Below are 12,872 nucleotides of genomic sequence, written 5' to 3' on the forward strand. Positions count from 1 at the left end.
GCCGAACCCAATAACAATGGTGGAGGCGCAAAGAGGATGCTTGGTGATTATACTACACCTACTTCCAAGTTTGATGGAAGAAGCATCTCAATCCCTGCCATTGGAGCAAACAATTTTGAGCTGAAGCCTCAACTAGTTACTCTAATGCAACAGAACTGCAAATTTCATGGACTTCCATCAGAAGATCCCTATCAGTTTCTAACTGAGTTCTTGCAGATCTGTGATACTATTAAGACTAATAGAGTAGATCCTGAAGTCTACAGGCCCATGCTTTTCCCTTTTGTTGTAAGAGACAGAGCTAGAAGATGGTTGGACTCACAACCTAAAGATAGCCTGGACTCTTGGGATAAGCTGGTCACGGCCTTCTTGGCCAAGTTCTTTCCTCCTCAAAAGCTGAGCAAGCTTAGAGTGGATGTTCAGACCTTCAAGCAAAAAGATGGTGAATCCCTCTATGAAGCTTGGGAAAGATACAAGTAGTTGACCAAAAAGTGTCCTTCTGACATGCTTTCAGAGTGGACTATTTTGTATATATTCTATGATGGTCTATCTGAGTTCTCTAAGATGTCACTGGACCATTCTGCAGGTGGATCCATTCACCTAAAGAAAATGCCTGCAGAAGCTCAAGAACTTATTGACATGGTTGCAAATAACCAATTCATGTACACCTCTGAGAGGAATCTTGTGAGTAACGAGACGCCTCAAAAGAGGGGAGTTCTTGAAATTGATACTCTAAATTCTATATTGGTTCAGAGCAAAATGTTTACTCAGCAAGTTAACATGATTTCTCAGAGTCTGAATGGATGGCAAAATGCATCCAACAGTTCTAAAGATGCATCTTCTAAAGAAGAAGTTTATGATCTTGAGAACCCTACAATGGCAGAGGTGAATTACATGGATGAAGCCTATGGAAACACCTATAATTTCTCATGGAGAAATCATCCAAATTTCTCATGGAAGGATCCACAGAAGCCTCAACAAGGCTTTAATAATGGTGGAAGAAACAGGTTTAGCAATAGCAAGCCTTTTCCATCATCTTCTAAGCAACAGACAGGGACTTCTGAGCAGAGCCCCTCTAGCTTAGCAAACATAGTCTCTGATCTATCTAAGGCCACTTTAAGTTTCATGAATGAAACAAGATCCTCTATTAGAAACTTGGAGGCACAAGTGGGTCAGCTGAGTAAGAAAATCACTGAAACTCCTCCTAGTGCTCTCCCAAGCAATACTGAAGAGAATCCAAAAAGAGAGTGCAAGGCCATTGATATAATCAAAATGGCCGAATCCAAAGAGGAAGGGGAGGATGTGAATCCCAATGAGAAAGACCTCATGGGACATCTCCCAGATAGAAAGGAGTTTCCTATTGAGGACCTAAAGGAATCTGAGGCTCATATATAGGCCATAAAGATTCCATTAAACTTTCTTCTGCCATTCATGAGCTCTGAGAACTATTCTTCCTCTGAAGAGGATGAAGATGTAACTGAAGAGCAAGTTGCTCAATATCTAGGAGCCATCATGAAGCTGAATGCCAAGTTGTTTGGTAATGAGACTTGGGCAGATGAACCTCCCTTGCTCATCAGTGAACTAAATACACGGGTTTAGCAAATTTTACCTCAAAAGAAACAAGATCCTGGTAAATTCTTAATACCCTATACCATAGGCACCATGACCTTTGAGAAAGATCTGTGTGACCTGGGGTCAGGTATAAATCTTATGCCACTCTCTGTAATGGAGAAACTGGGGATTTTTTAGGTACAAGCTGCAGAAATCTCATTAGAGATGACAGACAAGTCAATAAAACAAGCTTATGGATTGGTAGAGGACATGTTAGTGAAGGTTAAAGGCCTTTACATCCCTGCTAATTTTATAATCTTAGACACTGGGAAGGATGAGGATGAATGCATCATCCTTGGAAGACCCTTACTAGCCAAAGCAGGAGTTGTGATTGATGTTGACAGAGGAAAGCTAGTCCTTCAATTGAATGGGGACTACGTTGTGTTTAAAGCTCAAGGATCTTTGATGAGCAAATAATTTATACGCTTTTTGGCATTATTTTTAGGTAGTTTTTAGTAGGATCTAGCTACTTTTAGGGATGTTTTTATTAGTTTTTATGCAAAATTCATATTTCTGAACTTTACTATGAGTTTGTATGTTTTTCTGTGATTTCAGGTATTTTCTGGCTGAAATTGAGGGACCTGAGCAAAAATCTGATTCAGGCTGAAAAAGGACTGCTAATGTTGTTGGATTCTAACCTTCCTACACTCGAAATAGATTTTCTAGAGTTACAGAACTCCAAATGGCGCGCTCTCAATGGAGTTGGAAAGTAGACATCCAGAGCTTTCCAGAAATATATAATGATCCATACTTTATTTGAGCTTAGATGACGCAAACTGGCGTTCAACGCCAGTTCTATGCTGCATTCTAGAGTAAAACGCCAGAAACACGTCACAAACCAGAGTTAAACGCCAAAAACATGTTACAACTTGGCGTTTAACTCTAAGAGAAGCCTCTGCACGTGTAAAGCTCAAGCTCAGCCCAAGCACACACCAAAGTGGGCCCCGGAGGTGGATTTCTGCACTTAGACTTATCTCTGTAAACCCTAGTAGCTAGTTTAGTATAAATAGAACTTTTTACTATTGTACTAGTGTCTAGTCTTTGACCATTCGGTCTTTTGATCATTCAAAGTGGGGCTGGCAATTCGGCCTTGCCTGGACCATCACTTATATATTTTCAACGGTGGAGTTTCTACACACCATAGATTAAGGGTGTGGAGCTCTGCTGTTCCTCGAGTATTAATGCAATTACTACTATTTTCTATTCAATTCATGCTTATTCTTATTCTAAGATATTCGCTGCACTTCAACATGATGAATGTGATGATCCGTGACACTCATCACCATTCTCACCTATGAACGCGTGACTGATAATCACTTCCGTTCTACCTTAGAACGAGCGTGTATCTCTTGGATTCCTTAATCAGGATCTTTGTGGTATAAGCTAGAACCCTTTCGCGGCCATTCTTGAGAATCCAGAAAGTCTAAACCTTGTCTATGGTATTCCGAGTAGGATTCAGGAATTGAATGACTGTGACGAGCTTCAAACTCGCGATTGTTGGGCGTAGTGACAGATGCAAAAGAATAAATGGATTCTATTCCGACATGATCGAGAACCGACAGATGATTAGCCGTGCTGTGACAAGAGCATTTGGACCATTTTCACTGAGAGGATGGGAAGTAGCCATTGACAACGGTGATGCCCTACATACAGCTTGCCATGGAAAGGAGTATGAAGGATTGGATGAAAGCAGTAGGAAAGTAGAGATTCAGAAGGGACAAGCATCTCCATACACTTATCTGAAAGTCTCATCAATGAATTACATAAGTATCTCTATCTTTATTTTATGCTTTATTAATTATTATTTTCAAAACCTTTATAACCATTTGAATCCGCCTAACTGAGATTTACAAGAAGACCATAGCTTGCTTCATACCAACAATCTCCGTGGGATCGACCCTTACTCACGTAAGGTTTATTACTTGGACGACCCAGTGCACTTGCTGGTTAGTTGTGCGAAGTTGTGACAAAGTGTGATTCACGTTTGAGAGCGCTACCAAGTTTTTTGCGTCATTGTTGATGATCACAATTTCGTGCACAAATCTTCCTCTGCAACCATGGAAAAGAGGCACGATAAGCTTCTTTCAATACAGAGTCAAACAAAGCCCCCACAATCAAACTCTAAGTTTGGTGTTGGGAGGCCACAACCAAACTCTAAGTTTGGAGTTGAACCCCTACATTCAAACTCTAAGTTTGGTGTTGGGAGGTCCCAACAATGCTCTGAACATCTGTGAAGCTCCATGAGAGCTCACTGTCAAGCTATTGACATTAAAGAAGCACTTATTGGGAGGCACCCCAATTTTTATTTGTCTAAATTTCTATTGTTCTTTTATGTTTTATTAGGTTTATGATCATGTGGAGTCACAAAACAATTACAAAAATTAAAAACAGAATTAAAAATAGCAGAAGAAAAAGCACACCCTGAAGGAAGAGATGTCTGGCGTTTAACGCCAGAAACAAGCATCAGTCTGGCGTTAAACGCCAGAAACAGGCAACATTTGGGCGTTTAACGCCAGAAACAAGCTGCAGTCTGGCGTTAAACGCCAGGATTACATACAGAGGGCATTTTACACGCCTAAAATGTGCAGGAATGAGAAATTCTTGACACCTCATGATCTGTGGACCCCATAGGATCCCCACCTACCCCATTTCTCTCTTCTTCACACAATCCAATAACACTATACCCTTCACCAATCACCTCAATCTCTCTTCCCCATTACCCCTTCACCAATCACATCCATCCACTCTTTCCCATAAACCCCACCTACCCTCATGGACATATGTGTGGAAGGAGCACAATGGAAAAGAGACTCAAAAGGCAAGCCGGTTCAATTGAGAAGACTGGTCCTTAAGCCTGTGGCTAGAGGATGGTTGGAGTTCATCCAACGCTCCATCATCCCCACTAGCAACCGATCTGAAGTAACTCTGGATCGAGCCATCATGATCCATAGCATCATGATTGGAGAAGAGGTATAAGTTCACGAAGTCATCCCTCTAGAACTCTACAAAGTAACCGAAAAGCCCTCCACCTTGGCAAGGCTAGCTTTTCCTCATCTCATTTGCCATCTATGCAACTTAGCTGGAGTTGTCATAGAAGGAGACATCCTCATTGAAGAGGACAAGCCCATCACTAAGAAGAGGATAGAGCAAACAAGAGAGCCTATCCATGGATCTCAAAAGACGCATGAAGAAGCTCATCATCAAGAAATTCCTGAGATGCCTCAAGGGATGCATTTTCCTCCAAACAACTATTGGAAACAACTCAACACTTCTCTAGAAGGATTGAGTAATGACATGAACCAATTAAGGGTGGAACACCAAGAGCACTCCATCATTCTCAATAAGATTAGAGAAGATCAAAGAGCAATGAGGGAGGAGCAACAAAGGCAAGGAAGAGACATAGAGGAGCTCAAGAACACCATTGGTCCTTCAAGAAGAAGGCACCACCATCACTAAGCTGGACTCATTACTTAACTTCCTTGTTCTTATTTCTCTATTTTTTGGTTTTTGAGCTTCATGTTTGTCTATGTTTGTGTCTTTATTACATGATCATTAGTATTTAGTAACTATGTCTTAAGGCTATGAATAATTCCATGAATCCTTCACCTTTCTTAAATGAAAAATGTTTTTAATACAAAAGAACAAGAAGTACATGAGTTTCGAATTCATCCTTGAAATTAGTTTAATTGTATTGATGTGGTGATAATACTTTTTGTTTTCTGAATGAATGCTTGAACAGTGCATATTTTTTATTTAGTTGTTTATGAATGTTAAAATTATTGACTCTTGAAAGAATGATGAAAAAGAGAAATGTTATTGATAATATGAAAAATCATGAAATTGATTCTTGAAGCAAGAAAAAGTAGTGAAAAAGAAGAAGCTTGTGAAAAAAAAGAGAAGAGAAAGAAAAAGAAAAAGCAAGAAGAAAAGGCCAATAGCCCTTAAAACCAAAAGGCAAGGGTAAGAAGGATCCAAGGCTTTGAGCATCAATGGATAGGAGGGCCGAAGGAAATAAAATCGAGGCCTAAGCGGCTAAATCAAGCTGTCCCTAACCATGTGCTTGTGGCATGCAGGTCCAAGTGAAGCTTAAGACTGAGTGGTTAAAGTCGTGATCCAAAGCAAAAAGAATGTGCTTAAGAGCTCTGGACACCTCTAACTAGGGACTTTAGCAAAGTTGAGTCACAATCTGAAAAGGTTCACCCAGTCACGTGTCTGTGGCATTTATGTATCCGGTGGTAATACTGGAAAACAAAGTGCTTAGGGCCACGACCAAGACTCATAAAAGTAGCTATGTTCAAGAATCAACATACTTAACTAGGAGAATCAATAACACTATCTGAACTCTGAGTTCCTATGGATGCCAATTCTTCTATACTTCTAAGGATAAAGTGAGATGCCAAAACTGTTCAGAAGCAAAAAGCTACAAGTCCCACTCATCTAATTAGAACTAATATTCATTGATATTTTGAGATTTATAGTATATTCTCTTCTTTTTATCCTATTTGATTTTCAGTTGCTTGGGGACAAGCAACAATTTAAGTTTGGTGTTGTGATGAGCGGATAATTTATACGTTTTTTTGCATTATTTTTTAGTAGTTTTTATATGGTTGGACTCTCAACCTAAAGATAGCTTGAACTCTTGGGATAAGCTGGTCACGGCTTTCTTAGCCAAGTTTTTTCCTCCTCAAAAGCTGAGTAAGCTTAGAGTGGATGTTCAAACCTTCAGACAAAAAGAAGGTGAATTTCTCTATGAAGCTTGGGAGAGATACAAGCAACTGACCAAAAAGTGTCCTTCTGACATGCTTTCAGAATGGACCATCCTGAATATATTCTATGATGGTCTGTCTGAATTGTGTAAGATGTCATTGGACCATTCTGCAGGTGGATCTATTCACCTAAAGAAAATGCCTACAGAAGCTCAGGAACTCATTGACATGGTTGCAAATAACCAGTTCATGTACACCTCTGAAAGGAATCCTGTGAGTAATGGGACGCCTCAAAGGAAGGGAGTTCTTGAAATTGATGCTCTGAATGCCATATTGGCTCAGAACAAAATGTTAACTCAACAAGTCAATATGATTTCTCAGAGTCTGAATGGATGGCAAAATGCATCCAACAGTACTAAAGAAGCATCTTCTGAAGAAGAAGCTTATGATCCTGAGAACCCTGCAATGGCAGAGGTGAATTACATGGTCGAAGCCTATGGAAACACCTATAATCCCTCATGGAGAAATTATCCAAATTTCTCATGGAAGGATCAACAAAAGCCTCAATAAGGCTTTAATAATGGTGGAAGAAATAGGTTTAGCAACAGCAAGCCTTTTCCATCATCTTCTCAGCAACAGACAGAGAATTCTGAGCAGAATCCCTCTAGCTTAGCAAACATAGTCTCTGATCTATCTAAGGCCACTCTAGGTTTAATGAATGAAAAAAGGTCCTCCATTAGAAATTTGGAGGCAGAAGTGGGCCAGCTGAGTAAAAGAGTCACTGAAACTCCTCATAGTACTCTCCCAAGCAATATAGAAGAGAATCCCAAAAGAGAGTGCAAGGCCATAACTGTGAATAACATGGCCGAACCTGGAGAGAGTGGAAAGGCAGTGATTCCTAGTGAGGAAGACCTCCTAGGACGTTCACTGACCAATACGGAGTTCCCCTTTGAGGGACCGAAGGAATCTGAGGCTCATCTCTAGAGACCATAGAGATTCCATTGAACCTCCTTTTACCATTCATGAGCTCTGATGACTATTCATCTTCTGAAGAAGATGAAGACATTGTTGAAGGGCAAGTTGCCCAGTATTTAGAAGCAATCATGAAGCTGAATACCAAACTATTCGGTAATGAGACTTGGGAGGATGAGCCTCCATTGCTCATTAATGAACTAAATACCTGGGTTCAGCATACTTTACCTCAAAAGAAATAGGATCCTGGTAAATTCCTAATTCCCTGTATCATAGGCACCATGACCTTTGAGAAGGCCCTGTGTGACCTGGGGTCAGGCATAAATTTAATGCCACTCTCTGTAATGGAGAAACTGGGAATCTTTGAGGTACAGGCTGCCAAATTCTCATTAGAAATGGCAGACAAATCCATGAAAAAGGCTTATGGACAAGTAGAGGACGTGTTAGTAAAGGTCAAAGGCTTTTACATCCCTGCTGATTTCATAATCCTAGACACTGGGAAGGATGAGAATGATTCCATCATCCTTGGAAGACCCTTCCTAGCCACAGCAAAAGCTGTGATTGATATGGACAGAGGAGAGTTGGTCCTTCAACTGAATGAGGACTACCTTATATTTAAAACTCAAGGATTTCCCTCTGTAACCATAGAGAGGAAGCAAGAAAAGCTTCTCTCAATACAAAGTCAAACAAAGCCCCCACAACCAAACTCTAAGTTTGGTGTTGGGAGGCCACAACCAAACTCTAAGTTTGGTGTTGAACCCCCCACATTCAAACTCTAAGTTTGGTGTTGGGAGGTCCCAACAATGCTCTGAATATCTGTGAGGCTCCATGAGAATCCACTGTCAAGCTATTGACATTAAAGAAGCGCTTATTGGGAGGCAACCCAATTTTTATTTATCTATGTTATTTCATGTTATCTCCTTTTTTTTAGGTTGATGATCATGTGGAGTCATAAAAACAATTGCAAAAATTCAAGAAAAATAAAAAATAGCATAAAAAATAGCACACCCTGGAGGAGAAACTTACTGGCGTTTAAACTCCAGTAAGGGTAGCAGAATGGGCATTTAATGCACAGTCTGGCACCATTATGGGCGTTAAACGCCAGAAACAAGCACCAGACTGGTGTTAAACACCAGAAAGAAGCAACAATTTGGCGTTAAATGTCAAAAACAGGTTACAGCCTGGCGTTTAACACCAGGAAAGGAATAAAAGCTAGCATTTAACGCCAGAAACAAGTAGCAATCTGGTGTTAAATGCCAGGATTGCACAGCAAGGGCGTTTTGTATGCCTAATCGGAGCAGGGATGATACATCATTGACCCCTCAGGATCTGTGGACCCCACAGGATCCCCACCTACCCTCCCACAACACTCTTCCCCAAATACCCCTCACCAATCAAATCATATCCTCTTCCCTATATTCTCTTCACCAATCACCTTCATACCTCTTCCCCAAAAATCCCACCTACCTCACTTTCAAATTCAAATACTTTTCCCTCCCAAACCCAACCCTAATGACCGAATCATAACCATCCCCTCACCCCTATATAAACCCCTCACTACTCCTTCATATTCACACAACACATACACCTTTCCACCTTCTTGGCCGAATTCACTTCTCCCTCAATCTCCTCCATTTTTCTTCTTCTTCCCCTTCTTTTTTTCTTCTTTTGCTCGAAGACGAGCAAACCTTTTAAGTTTGGTGTGGTAAAAGCATTGCTTTTTATTTTTCCATAACCATTTATGGCACCTAAAGCCGAAGAAACCTCTAGAAAGAGGAAAGGGAAGGCAAAAGCTTCCACCTCCGAGTCATGGGAGATGGAGAGATTCATCTCAAAGGTCCATTGATGAGCGGATAATTTATACGCTTTTTGGCATTGTTTTTAGTATGTTTTTAGTATGATCTAGTTAGTTTTTAGTATATTTTTATTAGTTTTTAGTTAAAATTCACTTTTCTGGACTTTACTATGAGTTTGTGTGTTTTTCTGTGATTTCAGGTATTTTCTGGCTGAAATTGAGGGACCTGAGCAAAAATCTGATTCAGAGACTAAAAAGGACTACAGATGCTGTTGGATTCTGACCTCCCTGCAGTCGAAGTGGATTTTCTGGAGCTACAGAAACCCAATTGGCGCGCTCTCAACGGCGTTGAAAAGTAGACATCCTGGGCTTTCCAGCAATATATGATAGTCCATACTTTGCCCAAGATTTGATGGCCCAAACCGGCATTCAAAGTCACCATCAGAATTCCCAGCGTTAAACGCCGGAACTGGCACAAGGATAGGAGTTAAACGCCCAAACTGGCATAAAAGCTGGCGTTTAACTCCAAGAAGAGTCCCTACACGAAAATGCTTCAATGCTCAGCCCAAGCACACACCAAGTGGGCCCGGAAGTGGATTTTTCTGTCATTTACTCATTCCTGTAAACCCTAGGCTACTAGTTCTTTATAAATAAGACCTTTTACTATTGTATTTTCATCGGGGGTAGCTATCTTTGTTCTTATGCTATCTTAGATCATTGGGAGGCTGGCCTCACGGCCATGCCTAAACCTTGTTCTTATGTATTTTCAACGGTGGAGTTTCTACACACCATAGATTAAGGTGTGGAGCTCTGTTGTACCTCGAGTATTAATGCAATTACTATTGTTCTTCTATTCAATTCATCTTGTTCTTATTCCAAGATATCACTTGTTCTTCAACTTGATGAATGTGATGATCCGTGACACTCATCATCATTCTCACCTATGAACGTGTGCCTGACAACCACCTCCGTTCTACCTTTAGATTGGGTGGATATCTCTTGGATTCTTTAACCGGAATCTTCGTGGTATAAGCTAGAATTGATGGCGGCATTCAAGAGAATCCGGAAGGTCTAAACCTTGTCTGTGGTATTCTGAGTAGGATTCAATGATTGAATGACTGTGACGAGCTTCAAACTCGCGATTGTGGGGCGTTAGTGACAGACGCAAAAGAATCACTGGATTCTATTCCGACATGATCGAGAACCGACAGCTGAATAGCCGTGCCGTGATAGGGTGCGTTGAACATTTTCACTGAGAGGATGGGAGGTAGCCACTGACAACAGTGAAACCCTATATACAGCGTGCCATGGAAAGGAGTAAGAAGGATTGGATGAAGACAATAGGAAAGCAGAGAGACGGAAGGAACACAACATCTCCATACGCTTATCTGAAATTCCCACCAATGAATTGCATAAGTATCTCTATCTTTATCTTTATGTTTTATTCATCATCCATAACCATTTGAGTTTGCCTGACTAAGATTTACAAGGTGACCATAGCTTGCTTCATACCAACAATCTCTGTGGGATCGACCCTTACTCGCGTAAGGTTTACTACTTGGACGACCCAGTACACTTGCTGGTTAGTTGTGCGAAGTTGTGTTTATGCCATGGTATTGAACACCAAGTTTTTGGATTCATCACTGGGGATTATTTGAGTTGTAAAAAGAAGAGATCACAATTTCGTGCACCAAGTTTTTGGCGCCGTTGCCGGTGATTGTTGAGTTTGGACAACTGACGGTTCATCTTGTTGCTTAGATTAGGTATTTTTCTTCAGAGTTCTTAAGAATGAATTCTAGTGTTTCAAAGTGATGTTTTTATCATCACCAAAGCTGATTGATTTTCATCAATTTAGCTCTTGAATGCAATGTCCTGCTGAAGCTTGGCTAGCCATGTCTAATTCCTTTAGACTGAAGCTTTAGACTAACATTGCATGATTCCTGGAATTCTTATTAAGAATTTTGATATCTTTATTTTCTTTTCCACTTAATTTTCGAAAAAAAAATCCAAAAAATTTACAAAATCATAAAAACCAAAAAAATATTTTATGTTTCTCGTTTGAGTCTAGAGTCTCATGTTAAGTTTGGTGTCAATTGCATGTTTCTGTTCTTCTTGCATTCATTCATGTGTCTTAAGTGATCTTCAAGATGTTCTTGATGATTTCATTGCTCTGATTTCTAAATTCTCTTGACTTGAGTGTTTATGTGTCTCATATGCATTCTCATTTTGTTAGTGTTAGTAGTATACAAACTGCTAAGTTTGGTGTCTTGCATGCATTGTTATTTGATTTTAGTTGCATATTGATTATTCCTTATTATTAAAAATCCAAAAATATTTTTAATTTGTGTCTTTTCAAGTCAATAATACAGAGAATTGAAGATTCAGAACATACTGCAGAGGAATTACACAAAAAAAGCTGGGCGTTCAAAATGCCCAGTGAGGAAGGCAAACTGGCGTTTAAACGCCAGCCAAGGTGCCTGGCTGGGCGTTTAACGCCCAAAAGGGTAGTAGTTTGGGCGTTAAACGCCAGAATGTGCACCATTCTGGGCGTTAAACGCCAGGATGGCACAAGAGGGAAGATTTTGTTTTCAAATTAAATTTTTTTAGTTTTCAAAATCTTTTCAAAATCAAATCTTTTTCAAATCAAATCTTTTCAATCAAATCTTTTTCAAAATCAATTTCTTTCCATTTTCAAAAATACTTGCTATCAATTAATGATTTGATTCAACATTTCAAGTATGTTGCCTTTTCTGTTGAGAAAGGTTTAAATGTTTGAATCATATCTTTTCTTGTTAGCCAAGTTATTATTTTTTTTAAATCAAATCTTTTTAAAAAAATTTTCAAATCATATCTTCTCAATCACATTTTTTTTAAAACCAATCATATCTTCTTAACCACATCTTTTTCAAAATAGTTTTCAATCAAATCTTTTTAATTTCTAATTTCAAAATCTTTTTCAAAAATCACTTTACTTCCTTCTCTATCTTGGTTTTCGAAAATCAATTAGTGTTTTTCAAAATGTTTTTAAAATATTTTTCTTTAATTTTCAAAAATTTCTTCCCCTCTTCTCACATCTTTCTATTTATGGACTAACACTACTCCTTAATGCACAATTCGAACTCCATCTTTCATTGATAAGTTCAAATTTTCTACCCCTTCCTTCTATTTTTCTTTTCCTCTGACACCTCAAGGAATCTCTATATTGTGACATAGAGGATTCCATATTTCCTTGTTATCTTCTCTTTCATATGAGCAGGAGCAAAGACAAAAGCATTCTTGTTGAGGCTGATCCTGAACCTGAAAGGACCTTGAAGCGAAAGCTAAGAGAAGCTAAGGCACAATTCTCTGTAGAGGACCTAACAGAAATCTTCAAAGAAGAAGACCCCATGGCAGCCGAAAACAACAACAATGCCAACAATGCAAGGAAGGTGCTGGGTGACTTTACTGCACCTACTCCCGACTTCTATGGGAGAAGCATCTCTATCCCTGCCATTGGAGCAAACAACTTTGAGTTTAAGCCTCAATTAGTTTCTCTAATGCAACAGAATTGCAAGTTTCATGGACTTCCATTGGAAGATCCTCATCAGTTTTTAGCTGAATTCTTGCAAATCTGTGACACTGTCAAGACCAATGGGGTTGACCCTGAGGTCTACAGACTTATGCTATTCCCTTTTGCTGTAAGAGACAGAGCTAGAATATGGTTGGACTCACAACCTAAAGAAAGCCTGAACTCTTGGGAAAAGCTAGTCAATGCCTTCTTGGCAAAGTTCTTTCCACCTCAAAAATTGAGT

General features: G+C 39.6%; 1 non-coding gene across 1 annotated transcript; it reads right to left on the reverse strand.

Annotated features, from left to right (window-relative positions):
* Window positions 1-399: 399 nt before the first annotated feature.
* LOC112766104 (small nucleolar RNA R71) lies at window positions 400-507 on the reverse strand. Its single transcript, XR_003184112.1, has one exon. It is a non-coding gene; the product is annotated as a small nucleolar RNA R71 (small nucleolar RNA).
* Between the last annotated feature and the right edge of the window lie 12,365 nt (window positions 508-12,872).

The sequence above is a fragment of the Arachis hypogaea genome, chromosome 2, assembly GCF_003086295.3.
Source record: "Arachis hypogaea cultivar Tifrunner chromosome 2, arahy.Tifrunner.gnm2.J5K5, whole genome shotgun sequence".
Lineage (NCBI taxonomy): Eukaryota > Viridiplantae > Streptophyta > Magnoliopsida > Fabales > Fabaceae > Arachis > Arachis hypogaea.